General features: G+C 43.0%; 1 pseudogene; it reads right to left on the bottom strand.

The window, feature by feature from the left end:
- Nucleotides 1-11,147: 11,147 nt before the first annotated feature.
- Nucleotides 11,148-11,909, bottom strand: LOC137940691 (aspartate carbamoyltransferase, chloroplastic-like; annotated as a pseudogene).
- Nucleotides 11,910-13,869: the final 1,960 nt, after the last annotated feature.

Genomic DNA, 13,869 nt, shown 5'->3' on the forward strand with positions numbered 1-13,869 from the left:
TAGGTGGCCAAAACTCAACTTCTCAACTCCTTAGCACTTCCATCTTTTGATGACATAAGCGCAACACTACTTTGGACACTAGACCCTTCTTCCATCTCTCAAATACAGGTGTGATTTACTGTGTACTCAAGTAATAGGGGTAAAAATTCTACCACCAAAAGACATTGTAGAAATTATAGAGGAGGCTGAACAAGAGGCAGTAGAACTGGTTCTGGTCCTTTGAGGATTGATAACTGGGTATGCACTCACTATGGTGGACTAAACCATCTTGTAGACACTTATTGGAAGCTTCATGGCACACCAGATTGGATTACTGGCAACCAGGCGTTGGTTACTAGAAATGAGAAAAATGAAGAAAAATATGTGTTAAGGAAAGGCAAGAAGATTGTCACAGATGATTATTATAATTTTTATAGAGAATGAAGACCTTGATTGTATCTTCTCCCAAATATTCAATTACTGTTGTTGCCACCATAGGTATGATCTCTACTATTTCCTCCTCTTCATACTGGACTATTGACTCAAGGGCCTCAGAGAATCTTATAGGTAATAAGAGTCTATTACATTCCATGTCTCCATGTTTACCAAATAAGTTGTTAAGCACCTAGCCAATACTACCCAAAAGACCGGCCTGTTAGGAGCGGAAGACATAGGTACTTAACCCCAGGACCATATCAGTACCCCACCCTTCCCCAAGCCGATGACCGCAGAGGCTACCACAATAGAGCAACCGGAGCTGGGTCGAACCCAGGTCAGTCCAGGCGCGTGACCACCCGCATCCGTTTTTGGGGGCATCGGGATTCGAAGTGGGGATGCAGTGTTAGCTCTGATAACAAATGTTAAGCACCTAGCCAATACTACCCAAAAGACCGGCCTGATAGGAGCGGAAGACATAGGTACTTAAACCAAGACCATAACAACAATGTTAAGCACCTAGCCAATACTACCCAAAAGACCGGACTGATAGGAGCGGAAGACATAGGTACTTAACCCAGGACCATAACATCACCCCACCCTTCCCCGAGCCGACGACTGTGGAGGCTACCACAACAGAGTAATTGGAGCCAGGTCGAACCCGGGTCAGTCCAGGTGCGTGACCATCCGCATCCGTTTTGGGGGCGCCGGGATTCGAAGTCGGGACGCAGCGCTAGCTTTGATACCAAATGTTAAGCACCTAGCCAATACTACCCAAAAGACCGGCCTGTTAGGAGCGAAAGACATAGGTACTTAACCCAGGACCATAACATCACACCCCACCTTCACGAGCCGACGACCATGGCGGCACAACGACACTGGCCCAACCGCAGCATCGCAACAGCGGCGCGACCTACTAGTATTTTAATCCAGCCTTTGCGCGCAACGCAGCGGCACTGGCCCAACCGCAGCATCGTAACAGCGGCGCGACCTACCAGTATTTAAATCCAGCCTCTGCGTCGTTGTCGGGATTCGAACTCTCGATGAAGCGCTAGCCCTGATACCAAATGTTAAGCACCAAGCCAATACTACCCAAAAGACCGGCCTGATAGGAGTAGAAGACATAGGTACTTAACCCAGGACCATAACAGCATTGGCACCCTTATCATTGGGGACGTTCTTTTTTGATTCGCACTGATCATTGCAGCCTCAAGTATCTTCTTGAGCAGTGTCTCTCTACTTCACCACAACAGCATTGGTTAAGTAAGCTTATGGGCTTTGATTTTTCTGTCGAGTATAAACCGGGAAGTTTGAATGTAGGGGCTGATGCCTTATCTCGCCGGGACATTCTAGAGCCGCAATTAAATGCCATCAGTCAGCCCAGAGCTCTCTTGTTGGATTCTATACAGGAAGAGGCACAACAGTACCCAGATATTATCTCCTTATGCCCGGATATCTAGCAGGGCACAACGGCACCACATTGGATGGTTCAGGACAATCTCGTCCTCTACAAAAATAAAAATTTTCTACACCACACATCCCCTCTGATTAACAGCATTTTTGCCTCCTTCCATGACAGTACACATGAGGGCCGACAGAAAACATATTTTCGAATCAGTAGGGAATTTTATTGGAGGGGCATGAAGCGCAGTATAGCTGATTATGTGGCGGCTTGTCAGACTTGTCAACGGAATAAAGCTGAAACATTAAGTCCAGCGGGGTTGCTCCAACCACTTCAGCTTCCGTCACAGGTCTGGTCTGATATTTCTATAGACTTCATAGATGGACTTCCCTCTTCGTCGGGTAAATCTGTTATCCTTGTAGTGGTGGATCGTTTCTCTAAATATGGGCATTTCATTCCTCTGGCACATCCTTACACTGCAACGCAGGTCGCTCAACTTTTTATGGATAACATTGTACGATTACATGGGATGCTAATTCAATTACCAGTGATAGGGATGCAATCTTACCAAGTACCTTCTGGAAAGAACTCTTCAAGTTACAAGGCACAACGCTAGTCTTTTCTTCAGCCTACCATCCACAGACTGATGGTCAGACAAAGGTCGTCAACAGAACCATTGAAATGTATCTCTGCTGTTTCGTGGGGGACTCACCTAAGAGGTGGGTTAAGTGGCTCGTCTGGGCTGAGTTCTGTTACAACACCTCCTACCACAGTGCACTCGGCACAAGCCCATTCAAGGTGGTATATGGTAGAGAACCTCCCCGTCTTTTAGCCTATGAACCAGGGGCCTCTAAAGGCGCAACTTTGGACCAAGCATTGGCTGAAAGAGACACATTCATCACAGAGGTGCGCACTCATCTACAGAAGGCACAACATTCTATGAAACAATATTATAACAAGAAGCACCGGGAAGTCTTCTTTTCTCCCGGAGATTATGTTTGGTTGCGTCTCCAACACTACAGGCAGTTGTCGTTGACAGCCTCTAAACGTCACAAGCTCTCTCCAAAATATTATGGTCCCTTTCAGGTGATGGACCGCATTGGGACAGTGGCCTACAGATTGTAGCTTCCGCCAGAGGCCAGAATTCACAACGTCTTTCATGTCTCACAATTAAAGGCCTTCCACGGTGATTTGCCCATGCTGCACACCCCGCTGCCACCACTCCATGAGGGACGTGTACTTTCTACCCTGGCACAGGTATTACAAACTCGCCGCATTCAGGGTGATTGGGAGATCTTAGTGCAATGGGCAGATTCTGACCCCAGTGACATGACGTGGGAGCCATTAGTTCACACCCTCTACCCATACTTTGAGCTTGAGGACAAGCTCTTTCTCCAAGGGGGGGTGATGTGATGGACTCCATAGCATCACGAGTTATCCATAGGCATAGGAATTAAATTATGTCATTTTAAATTGAGTTTCACCATTACTCGTTCAAGAAACAAGGTTTCTCTTCCAACGTCAAGATCATCCATGGAGGGAAGAGAGGAAAGAAGGGTGACTCGATCCATGTCAAGGGAAGAACCTAACATTTGGTATCAGAGCTAGCGCTGCGTCCCGACTTCGAATCCCGGTGCCCCCAAAACGGATGCGGGTGGTCACGCACCTGGACTGACCCAGGTTCGACCCGACTCCGGTTGCTCTATTGTGGTAGCCTCCACGGTCATCGGCTTGGGGAAGGGCGGGGTGATGTTATGGTCCTGGGTTAAGTACCTATGTCTTCCACTCCTATCAGGCCGGTCTTTTGGGTAGTATTGGCTAGGTGCTTAACATGAGTTTATTATTGTAGTCAATGGATCCCAAACCAAAGTTCTTGGGAAGGAATCCTTTTCTTCTACATCCTCACTTCCACTTACTGATGTCTTATTTTTTCTGCAAATCCCATTAAATTGTTTTTTGTTAGTCAGTTAATAAAACGGTTTAATTGCACTATCACCTTCTCACCTTCTTCTTGTGTTTTCCATGATCTCAAAAAAAAAAAAAAGGTGAATGGTAGAGGTCATGAATACGGAGGACTCTATTAATTGAACTTGACTCTAGTGTGTACAATTTCCACTTCTCAGATAGAGGCAAAACTATGGCACAATAAATTCGGATATCCGTCAGCAGCGTCACTTCAACACCATTTTCCTTTTTTGAAAACTATGTTTCGTCTAAATTATGATGTATGTCAGTTGAGCAAACACCAGAGGACTACATATTCTCCTTGAGCTGAACTTGAAGGAGTTTCTCCCTTTTCATTAATTCACTCGGATGTATGGGGACCTTAAGTGTCTCAAATATTTCTCAAGTTAAGTTTTTTTTACCTTTGTCGATGACTTTACTCGAGTTACATGGTTTTTTTTTATTAAAAGATAGGTATGAATCCTTTCTATTTTTTGAATCATTTCATACCGTGATCTCCACTAAATTTGGTAAAAAGATGCAAGCCCTTCGTTCTGTTAATGGCAGAGAGTACCTATCGGGTGAATTTAATCATTTCGTAAGAATAATGGTATTATTCATTAGACATCTTGTGCTTACACCCCTAAATAAAATGGTGTAACCAAAAGAAAAAACCAGCATCTCCTTGAGGTAGCCTATGGCTTACTTTACCTTTTGAATGTGCCCTTTTTATACTAGCTTCAATTCTCATAGCCTAGTTCCTTATTAATAGGCTTCCATCTTCAGTGCTTAGTCATAAGTCCCATATTCATTGTTCTTTCTAGATGAAAGGCCCTTCACCCTTCTTTTGAAGGTCTTTGGTTGCACATATTTTGTTCATGTCATATTCCGACAAAAGAGTAAGTTGGACCCCAAGGCTCTTAAGTGTATCTTTTTTGGTTACTCTCATACTAAAAAAGGATATGTTTTCTATAATCCTTCTCTTCAGATGTTAATTGTCACCAAGGATGTCACTTTTTTTAGCACATTTCCTTTTATTCTTCAAAGGACGCTCCTCCGGGTCTTTCATGTATTCAGGTAGCTCCGAAGGTGGTTATGCCACTTGATGCAGATCTCTTTATTCAAATCTCTGAAGCATCAGTCGATACCAATCTTGTGGAGTTTATGGATCCCTCCAAGTTAAGCTCATATTCTCCTATTGTATTTGGTTCATAGTTTGATACTTGGTCCATAGCTCTTTGGAAGGAACCTAGGACATACACTTGGCCCTCTACTTCTCATCCTATATCCAATTTTGTTTCTTAGCATAATTTGTCTTCTTCTTGCATCTATTTCTTCCGTCTCAGTCCCACAATCGTATCATGAGGCTCTGAGGCATCCAGGATGATAGGTGGCAATGGAAGAAAAAAATGATTGCATTATATGAGAATCAGACTTGAGCCCTAGTTCCACTTCCTCCCGGCAAGAAACTCGTGGGTCATTGTTTTTTACCATCAAGAACATATAGATGGTTTTGTGACTCATCTCAAGGCCTGCTTAGTTGCAAAGAGGAATGGAGTAGATTATGAGGAAACTTTCTCCCCGGTGGCTAAGCTAAATTTGATAAGAATTTTATTATCACTCGTTGTGAATTCCTCTTGGCTGCTCTATCAATTGGATGCGAAGAATGTATTTTTGAATGGAGGTATTAAGGGAAAAAAATAGAAACATACTTCCACTGTTGAAGTCTTTGCTATAACGGTAGACCAATATGGTGGATTCCTGTGTTGGCAGCAACAACATTGCGGGAAATCTACTGAAAGGAGTCACCAAGAGCAAGTAGTGCGCCCTGGGGAATTTCTATAGCAACAACATGGAAGTTGGCAGTCCTTTCCAGGTATGGCATCACTATTGCTTTCAAAAGGACAGTAAGGATTGCTTCAACTTTCCCAGCTGCCCCAAGGTGATGACCATCAGCTCCCTTTGTTGAAGACAATGAATAAGCCTCTGAAAACCTTTGTGTAAAGCCCAACAACATTGTTGTCCATGAAACTGTCCAAATATTGATTCGTGTCCTATCCATAGTATGAAAAATCATTCTCTACAATATATTCTCCACCATTTCTAGAAAAACCCAACTTCAAAGTAAAAAAATCAATGTTTTTAGCAGTGGTTGCTAGCTGGCTGGCTAGAAGCAATATTTTTTGGCACTATAGCAGCCTATATCCTTGGCTGTCTAGCAGCAATGGGTCCTTGGCACAACAACACTGTGTTATGGACTCTATAGCATCACGAGTTACCAACAGGCATAGGAATTAATGAATGTGTTTTTCAATTTCCATGTAATTGTTTTTGGTTTGGTTTTCTCTTTGGTTTGGGTTGGTTTAGCATTTATTGGTTTGAACCATTGACCCAAGGGGTCTTTAGTGTTTTGGACGTCCTCAACCCTATTTAAGGGGACGGCTAGGGTAATGAGAGATATGAATTGAGTCTACTTTAGCTAGAGTAATTAGATAACCAGGTCAAGAGCTCCTTCAAGCTCTCTCCCGTCTTTCCCCAATTCTTTTCCAAAATTCTCTTTTCTGAAATTCAATCTCCATCATTCCATCTCAACGTCAAGCAAGGTAATGGAAGGAAGAGAAGAGAGGAGGGTGACAAGATCCATGGCTCGTGAGGATCCTAACAACATGGTATCAGACAGGTCCATCCTCGGTGATTCCTCTTCTCCAGAGGACATACGTCAAGTACTTTAAGAACTTCAACAACGATTCACTCTTCAAGGTACTGAAATTTCTCACATCAATAATACATTACATACGCAGGAATCATCTCTCCAAACAGTCATCTGACAACTTGCTGCACTTCAAGCACCAACGCCATCACCAGCCACCAATTTTCAACCACAACCAGTACATCACCAACAATTCACGCCACCACCAAATCGACCCCTACGCCAACCACTGCTTCCCATGGCTAATCACGCACAAGGACCATCCACGGTTCCAAGGTACTTTAAACTTAACTTTCCTACATATGATGACTCTAAAGATCCTTTACTGTAGTTCACAAAATGTGAATAATTCTTCTATCATCAACAAATGGTGGAAATGGACAAGGTTACTTTGGCCGCCTACCACCTGCTCGATGAAGCACTCATGTGGTTCCATCACTACCGAAATGTCCATTCCACTCAAGATTGGCTGTACTTTAAACATGCTTGCCAGTTGAGGTTTGGACCTCCAGCTAGCAGCAACCCAGTGGGGGAATTGATCAACTATAAACAGACAGGCACCTTAGAAGTTTACCAAAAAAACGTTCCAAGAAAGGTTGGCCCGAGCCAGTGAATTTGTTCCTCCTTACCTACATGTTCAGATTTTAAATGTTGGATTGATAGAGGCGGTTAGATTGGAAGTGGAATTACTTGGTCTGATAGATTTGGACTCAACAATGAATTATGCCAGAGCTGTGGAACACAAACAGAGAGTTCTAAAAGAGTCTTTACACCGAAAACCATTTTGGAACAACAAAATACAGGGTACTGTATTTGGTCCACGTTTTGGGTCCTCTGCCCCGAACCGAGCAGATCAGTCTACCAGTGTGCCTCCACACACTATGCCACGTAAATTTTTGACTAAACAGGAAATGGAAGCTAGAAAGGCGAAGGCCTATGTTTTAATTGTGATGAACAATTCCTTTCAGGACATACCTGTAAACGCTTATTCAGTATTGAACTGTTGGAAGAAGATTCAGAAGAGCTTCCGGGAAATGAATTTGTTGAAGAGGTACAACAAGAACCAGAGCTCTCCCTCCATGCCATGCATAGCCTGCGTAGTTCTAATACCATGCAGGTAAAGGCCAGGTTACATCATCTCATGCTACTTGCTTTAGTTGATTGGGGCAACACACATAATTTTATTAGTGAACCAGCCGCGCAACAATTGGGATTGGAAATTCAACAGCAAAGGGGACTTTCGGTTTCAGTGGCCAATGGGGCTAAAATTGCAAGTGTGGGGTTATGTGCAAGCATCCCTTTCACCATTGAGGGACATTCCTTTCAGGTAGATTTACTAGTCATTCCCTTGGCTGGATTTGATTTGATGCTCGGGGTCAAATGGCTTCAGTTATTAGGACCTATATTATGGGACTTTCAGGCTCGGACTATGACATTTACGGCACCACAAGGTCAGATTACATTACAAGGTATTGTGGCACAGGTCCCTAACGCACTTCACACTTTACAGCTTTAGCACAATGATGATGGTCAGTTAGCTCCTTTACTTACAACATTTGCGGATTTCTTTAATGACCCTATGGGTCTACCACCAGTGCGTCACTGCGATCACCACATTCGTTTAAAGTTGGGTATTGATCCAGTAGTGGTGCGGCCTTATCGTTACCCGCATATACAGAAAGATGAAATAGAATGACAGTGCATGCATATGCTCGCTCAGGGCTTGATCCAACCCAGTCGATCTCCTTTTTCCTCACCAGTGTTACTAGTACGTAAAAAGGATAAATCATGGAGGTTTTGTGTTGACTATAGGCAACTCAACTTGCAGACAATTAAAGATAAGTTCCCCATTCCAGTCATGGACGAGTTGCTGGATGAGTTACATGGTGCTACAATTTTTACCAAATTAGATTTGAAATCGGGCTATCATCAAATAAGAGTTCACCCGACAGATGAGGAGAAGACTGCGTTCCACACACATCACGGTCATTTCGAGTTCCTCGTCATGCCCTTCGGTCTCTCCAATGCACCCTCCACCTTTCAGGCCCTCATGAATGAGGTATTTTCATCACTTCTACACAACTATGTGTTAGTCTTTTTTTATGACATTCTGGTCTATAGAAAAAATTGGGAAGAACATCTCCACCACCTCCATCAGGTATTTACGATTCTACGCTCTCATCATTTGGTTTTGAATAAATCAAAATGTTCTATGGGTACATCTGAGGTGGCATATTTGGGCCACGTCATATCAGCTGTGGGCGTGAAAGTTGACCAGAGCAAGATACAAGCAGTAACAGATTGGTCAATTCCTACCTCCATCACAACATTAAGGGGATTTTTGGGCCTAGCGGGATATTACAGAAAATTTATCCAATATTATGGCCAGATAGCAGCGCCACTCAACAACATTCTCAAAAAACATGCCTTCCACTGGTCTTCTTTAGCGGAACAGGCCTTTCACCTATTAAAGGAGGCCTTAGTCTCAACGCCAGTCCTAAAATTACCAGATTTTGAGGGAGACTTTGTGGTGGAATGTGATGCATCCGGGGGAGGTATAGGGGCAGTGTTACAACAATTGGGACACCCCATTGCTTATTTTATCCGTTAGTTGGGACAACACCACCATAAGTTAGCTGCATATGAGAGGGAATTGATTGGGTTAGCCAAGGCTGTCCAACATTGGCGACCTTATCTTTGGGGACTACCATTCCACATTCGTACAGATCATTGCAGCCTTAAGTATCTTCTTGAACAGTGCCTCACCACATCCCCACAGCAGCATTGGTTAACTAAACTCATGGGCTTCGATTTTACGGTTCACTATAAGCCAGGTAGTTCGAATTTGGGGGTTGATGCTTTATCACGTCGGGATAATTCAGCCACACAATTTTATGCTATCAGTCACCCACGTTCACTGGTATTAGATTCTATTCGTGAGGAAGTATATCAATATCCGGATCTCATGTCATTATATCAGGATATTCAACAGGGGACAACAGCTCCTCATTGGACTATTCAGGATCGTCTCATACTCTACAAAAATAGGATATTTATGCATCATATGTCCCCACTTCTTCACACCATCCTGTCCTCTATCCATGATAGCACACATGAGGGTCGACAGAAAATATATTTCTAAATCAGTCGGGACTTTTACTGGAAGGGCATGAAGAGCACAATTGGTGATTATGTAGCTGCTTGTCAGATTTGTCAACGAAACAAGGCCGAATCTTTAAGTCCGGCCGGCCTACTGCAACCTCTACAACTACCGTCTCAAATCTGGTCTGACATTTCCATGGACTTCATTGCTGGCCTTCCCGTTTCATCAGGTAAATCTGTGATATTCATCGTCGTTGATCGGTTTTCAAAATATGGTCACTTCATTGCTTTGGCGCATCCATATACTACTACTCAGGTCGCTCAATTATTTATGGACAACATTGTCTGATTACATGGAATTCCCTCATACATTATCAGTGACAGGGATGCCATTTTTCCCAGTATCTTTTGGAAGGAATTATTCAAATTACAGGGCACCCATTTGGCATTTTCGTCTGCATATCATCCACAAACAGACGGACAAACAGAGGTCGTCAATCGCACGATTGAAATGTATCTTCATTGTTTTGCGGGTGACGCACCTAGACAGTGGGTGAAATGGCTTTCATGGGCAGAATTTTGTTATAACACATCTTACCACACAGCACTGGGAACTACACCTTTCAGGGTAGTTTATGGCAGAGATCCACCTCGTCTGTCACCATATGAACCTGGGGCATCCAAAGTTGTCACTTTGGACCAAGCGTTAGCTGAAAGAGATGCTATGCTCACTGAGGTACGTACTCATCTATAGGAGGCCCAACACTCTATGAAACATTATTATGATAAGAAGCACCGAGAGGTATCTTATTTTCCTGGAGACTATGTGTGGTTAAAGCTTCAACACTACCGCCAGCTGTCTCTGACTGCATCCAAGCGCCATAAGATTTCTCCAAAATATTATGGTCCATTTCAGGTGTTAGACAAAATTGGGCCCATGGCATACCGGTTGCAGCTACCACCGGAATCAAAGATTCATAATGTATTTCACGTCTCCCAATTGAAGCCCTTCCAGGGTGACTCGCCCCTACTGCACACTCCACTGCCGCCACTACATGAGGGCAGAGTCCTTTCTATTCCAGTTCAGGTAGTAAAAGCATGCCACATTCAAGGTGATTGGGAAATTCTCGTCCAGTGGGTAGATGCCGACCCCAGTGACACCACATGGGAGCTGTTATCAGCATTTCGACTCTTATATCCTTCCTTAGAGCTTGAGGACAAACTCTTTCTCCAGGAGGGGGTGATGTTATGGACTCTATAGCATCACGAGTTACCAACAGGCGTAGGAATTAATGAATGTGTTTTTCAATTTCCATGTAATTGTTTTTGGTTTGGTTTTGTCTTTGGTTTGGGTTGGTTTAGCATTTATTGGTTTGACCCATTGACCCAAGGGGTCTTTAGTGTTTTGGACATCCTCAACCCTATTTAAGGGGACGGCTAGGGTAATGAGAGATATGAATTGAGTCTAATTTACCTAGAATAAATTAGATAAACAGGTCAAGAGCTCCTTCATGCTCTCTCCCGTTTTTCCCCAATTCTTTTCCGAAATTTAATCTCCATCATTCCATCTTAACGTCAAGCAAGGTAATGGAAGGAAGAGAAGAGAGGAGGGTGACAAGATCCATGGCTCGTGAGGATCCTAGCACACTGTTGTTGGTGGAAGAACCCATGAGCCTCTCCCAAATAGAAAACATCATGGACTTCATTGCATTTAGCTGCCACTTCCATCAGATTTGTGCTTTCTTCCCACTCTATCCCCTTAGATATCAGGTATTCCCTGATATCAGCCTTTATCTTCACTACAACAGGAGCCACAAAGTAGAATTTCACATCTTGGTACTTCCCGAGCAGATAAGCTAATGAGCGAATAGGACTGCAAGTGCCAGATCTCCCATTAAGGCAACACTAATGCCATCCAATTTGCCTATCTCTCTTCCGATCGTATACACATCCAACAGAGCCTGTGTAGGGTGCTGGCCTGGACCATCCCCAACATTAATAACAGGAATTCCCGCTGTTGATGCATTTCTTCTGGCAGCACCACTTTCGAAGTGCCTCATGACAATTATATCAGAGTATCCTTCAAAAGTTCTTATGGTATCTTCAAGTGTTTCTCCTTTTTCTACTGAAGAAAATTCCCGTGCATTTTCTGTGGTCAAAATTTCCCCCCAACCTTTTCATGGCCGATTCAAAGGACAATCTGGTTCTAGTTGAAGGCTCATAAAAAAGAGTGGCCATGAGATAACCCCTCAAAATTTGATAGTTACAAGAATTTTTCTCTATCTTTTCCATTTCCCACGCCACTTCAAATATTGCATTGAGAATATCTCTATCCATAATAAGTTGTAATTCCAGAAGCTGAGGAAAAGCATTGAATTGCTTGACCAAGTGACATTCTTTCAGTTTGTTCTTCCAACCAGTCCATACATGGCAAGCCTCGTTGGTGTGATAGAAATGGACTTCTATACAGAAAGTTATGAACTAGAAAATGTTTAGATAGAAATCTTGCACAACCACACGAAGTGGCTAGATGACACTTTGTTATGGCGCCCCTTGCATAACCCATAAACATGGAATTCCACGACACTAAATCTCTAACAAGCATGTTGTCAAAAACCTGATTTGTTAAATCTACTCTTCCCAAAAACATCAAACTCCTTCACATAGGATTCCAATACTCCACCTTTATTTCACCCATTTCATCAAGCACATTAATTGCCTTGAAAATAATTCCACGATAAAAAAATGCAAGTGCAACTTCAATGGCACCAATGACAGAAAACCCACTAAGCACAAGTATGCCACTTCTCCTCATTACAAAGTAAACATCAGAAGCTACGTAATGACAACCTTTCTTGCAAAAAAAAACTAATAACATTATTATACAACCAACCAACCATCTTCAATTCAATTATGCCACTGTTCGTGGAAATGTTTCAATTCAGTGGGAGTTCAGAATATGAGAAGGAAGCCAAAAAATTAAGCCCCACATTTTTAATTTGAAAACGAACATACGCACAAGTACTGTGTGCATCAATAGAAAAAAAATCCCCCCAAAAATAATTTTAGCCTTCCCGAAATTCCCAAAAAAAATTTATCTCGTATTGCAGACACTTCATCAAACAACTGCATGAATTTTCCTATCTTTCTGAAAGATTGAATGCAAATTTGAGGTTGTCGATACTTACCCCAAAAAATTTGGAAATTGGGTTCCCTCTGTTCTTGCCAAGAGGTAGATTGAGAGTGAGAGTTGGTGTCCGGAAGTCAAATCCCCTCGGAATTTTATAGACGGAGCCTCCTCTTTCTCTGGGGGCGAACAGTAGGATGTCTTGGCTACTCAGCTTGAGGATTTTTCGTCTCATGGTTTGAGAAGCATTATGGTTCCCCTTTCTCTCGTTGTCCTTTCTCCCTTTTTCTCCTTGCCATGCCGACTTCCGGAATGATGGACCTCAGCGGAAATGCGTTGTTGTGGGTTGCCTGTTGGGCTTTTTCCAATGACGAACAACACCCCTTTGGGGCTTCTTCGCTTGGCAATTTTCTTAGAGAGAGGTGTCTTGGATTTGTTTACGTTGCCTGTGGAAGATGTATGGCTTCCTATGAGAAGGGGGTTGTGGAATACCCCTCCGATTTCCAAAATCGGGGTCCTCGCTGTCTGAATATGGAAGTTCGGAGTCCTATTTCAGATTAGTGTCCCCAATTTCGGATGTCCCCACTGCTATAGAGACAGAGGGCTCTCGGATTTCTTGCGTCTCCTGCCCGTCCAAGACAGCGTCTCAAGTGACTGTGGCAGTGAGTTTCTCTATTGCATAGAGGAGTTGAGGTCGTATGACATTTTTTACGGCAGCGGATTTCTCTATTGTAGAAAATTTAATGGAAGATGCACACCATCTTTCGTCAAATTGTCTACACCATGTGCGTATTTCTTCCAATTGATCGTGCATGGCAGTCCATTTTTCTTTGGGATGTCAAATCGTTCATTGTGTTCCAACTCTGATACCAATTGTTACACTCCCATATTTGACACATGGATTCGTAGGGAGGAAGAAGAGAAAGACGAAAATCAAGCCGAATGGAAGCTTGAAAACCCTAGGTTCTTTGAGGAGAACGCACACCCCTGAGCTCGTTGAAGAGAACTCAAAACCCTTGTTTAATCTAAATCAATGCTTGTCTTTCTCATTACTCTTACCCCTTAAATAGGATTCACCCTTACAAGGTTTAAGATAAAATATTACAAAAATACCCCTATAAATAAAATATTCCAAAAATGCCCCTATGGCCTATTAAATCTTTAACTGAA

This window comes from Aristolochia californica, unplaced genomic scaffold (assembly GCF_029961685.1).
Source record: "Aristolochia californica isolate CCGP_79_NKW_82.1479 unplaced genomic scaffold, dmAriCali1.0.hap1 SCAF_9, whole genome shotgun sequence".
Taxonomy (NCBI): domain Eukaryota; kingdom Viridiplantae; phylum Streptophyta; class Magnoliopsida; order Piperales; family Aristolochiaceae; genus Aristolochia; species Aristolochia californica.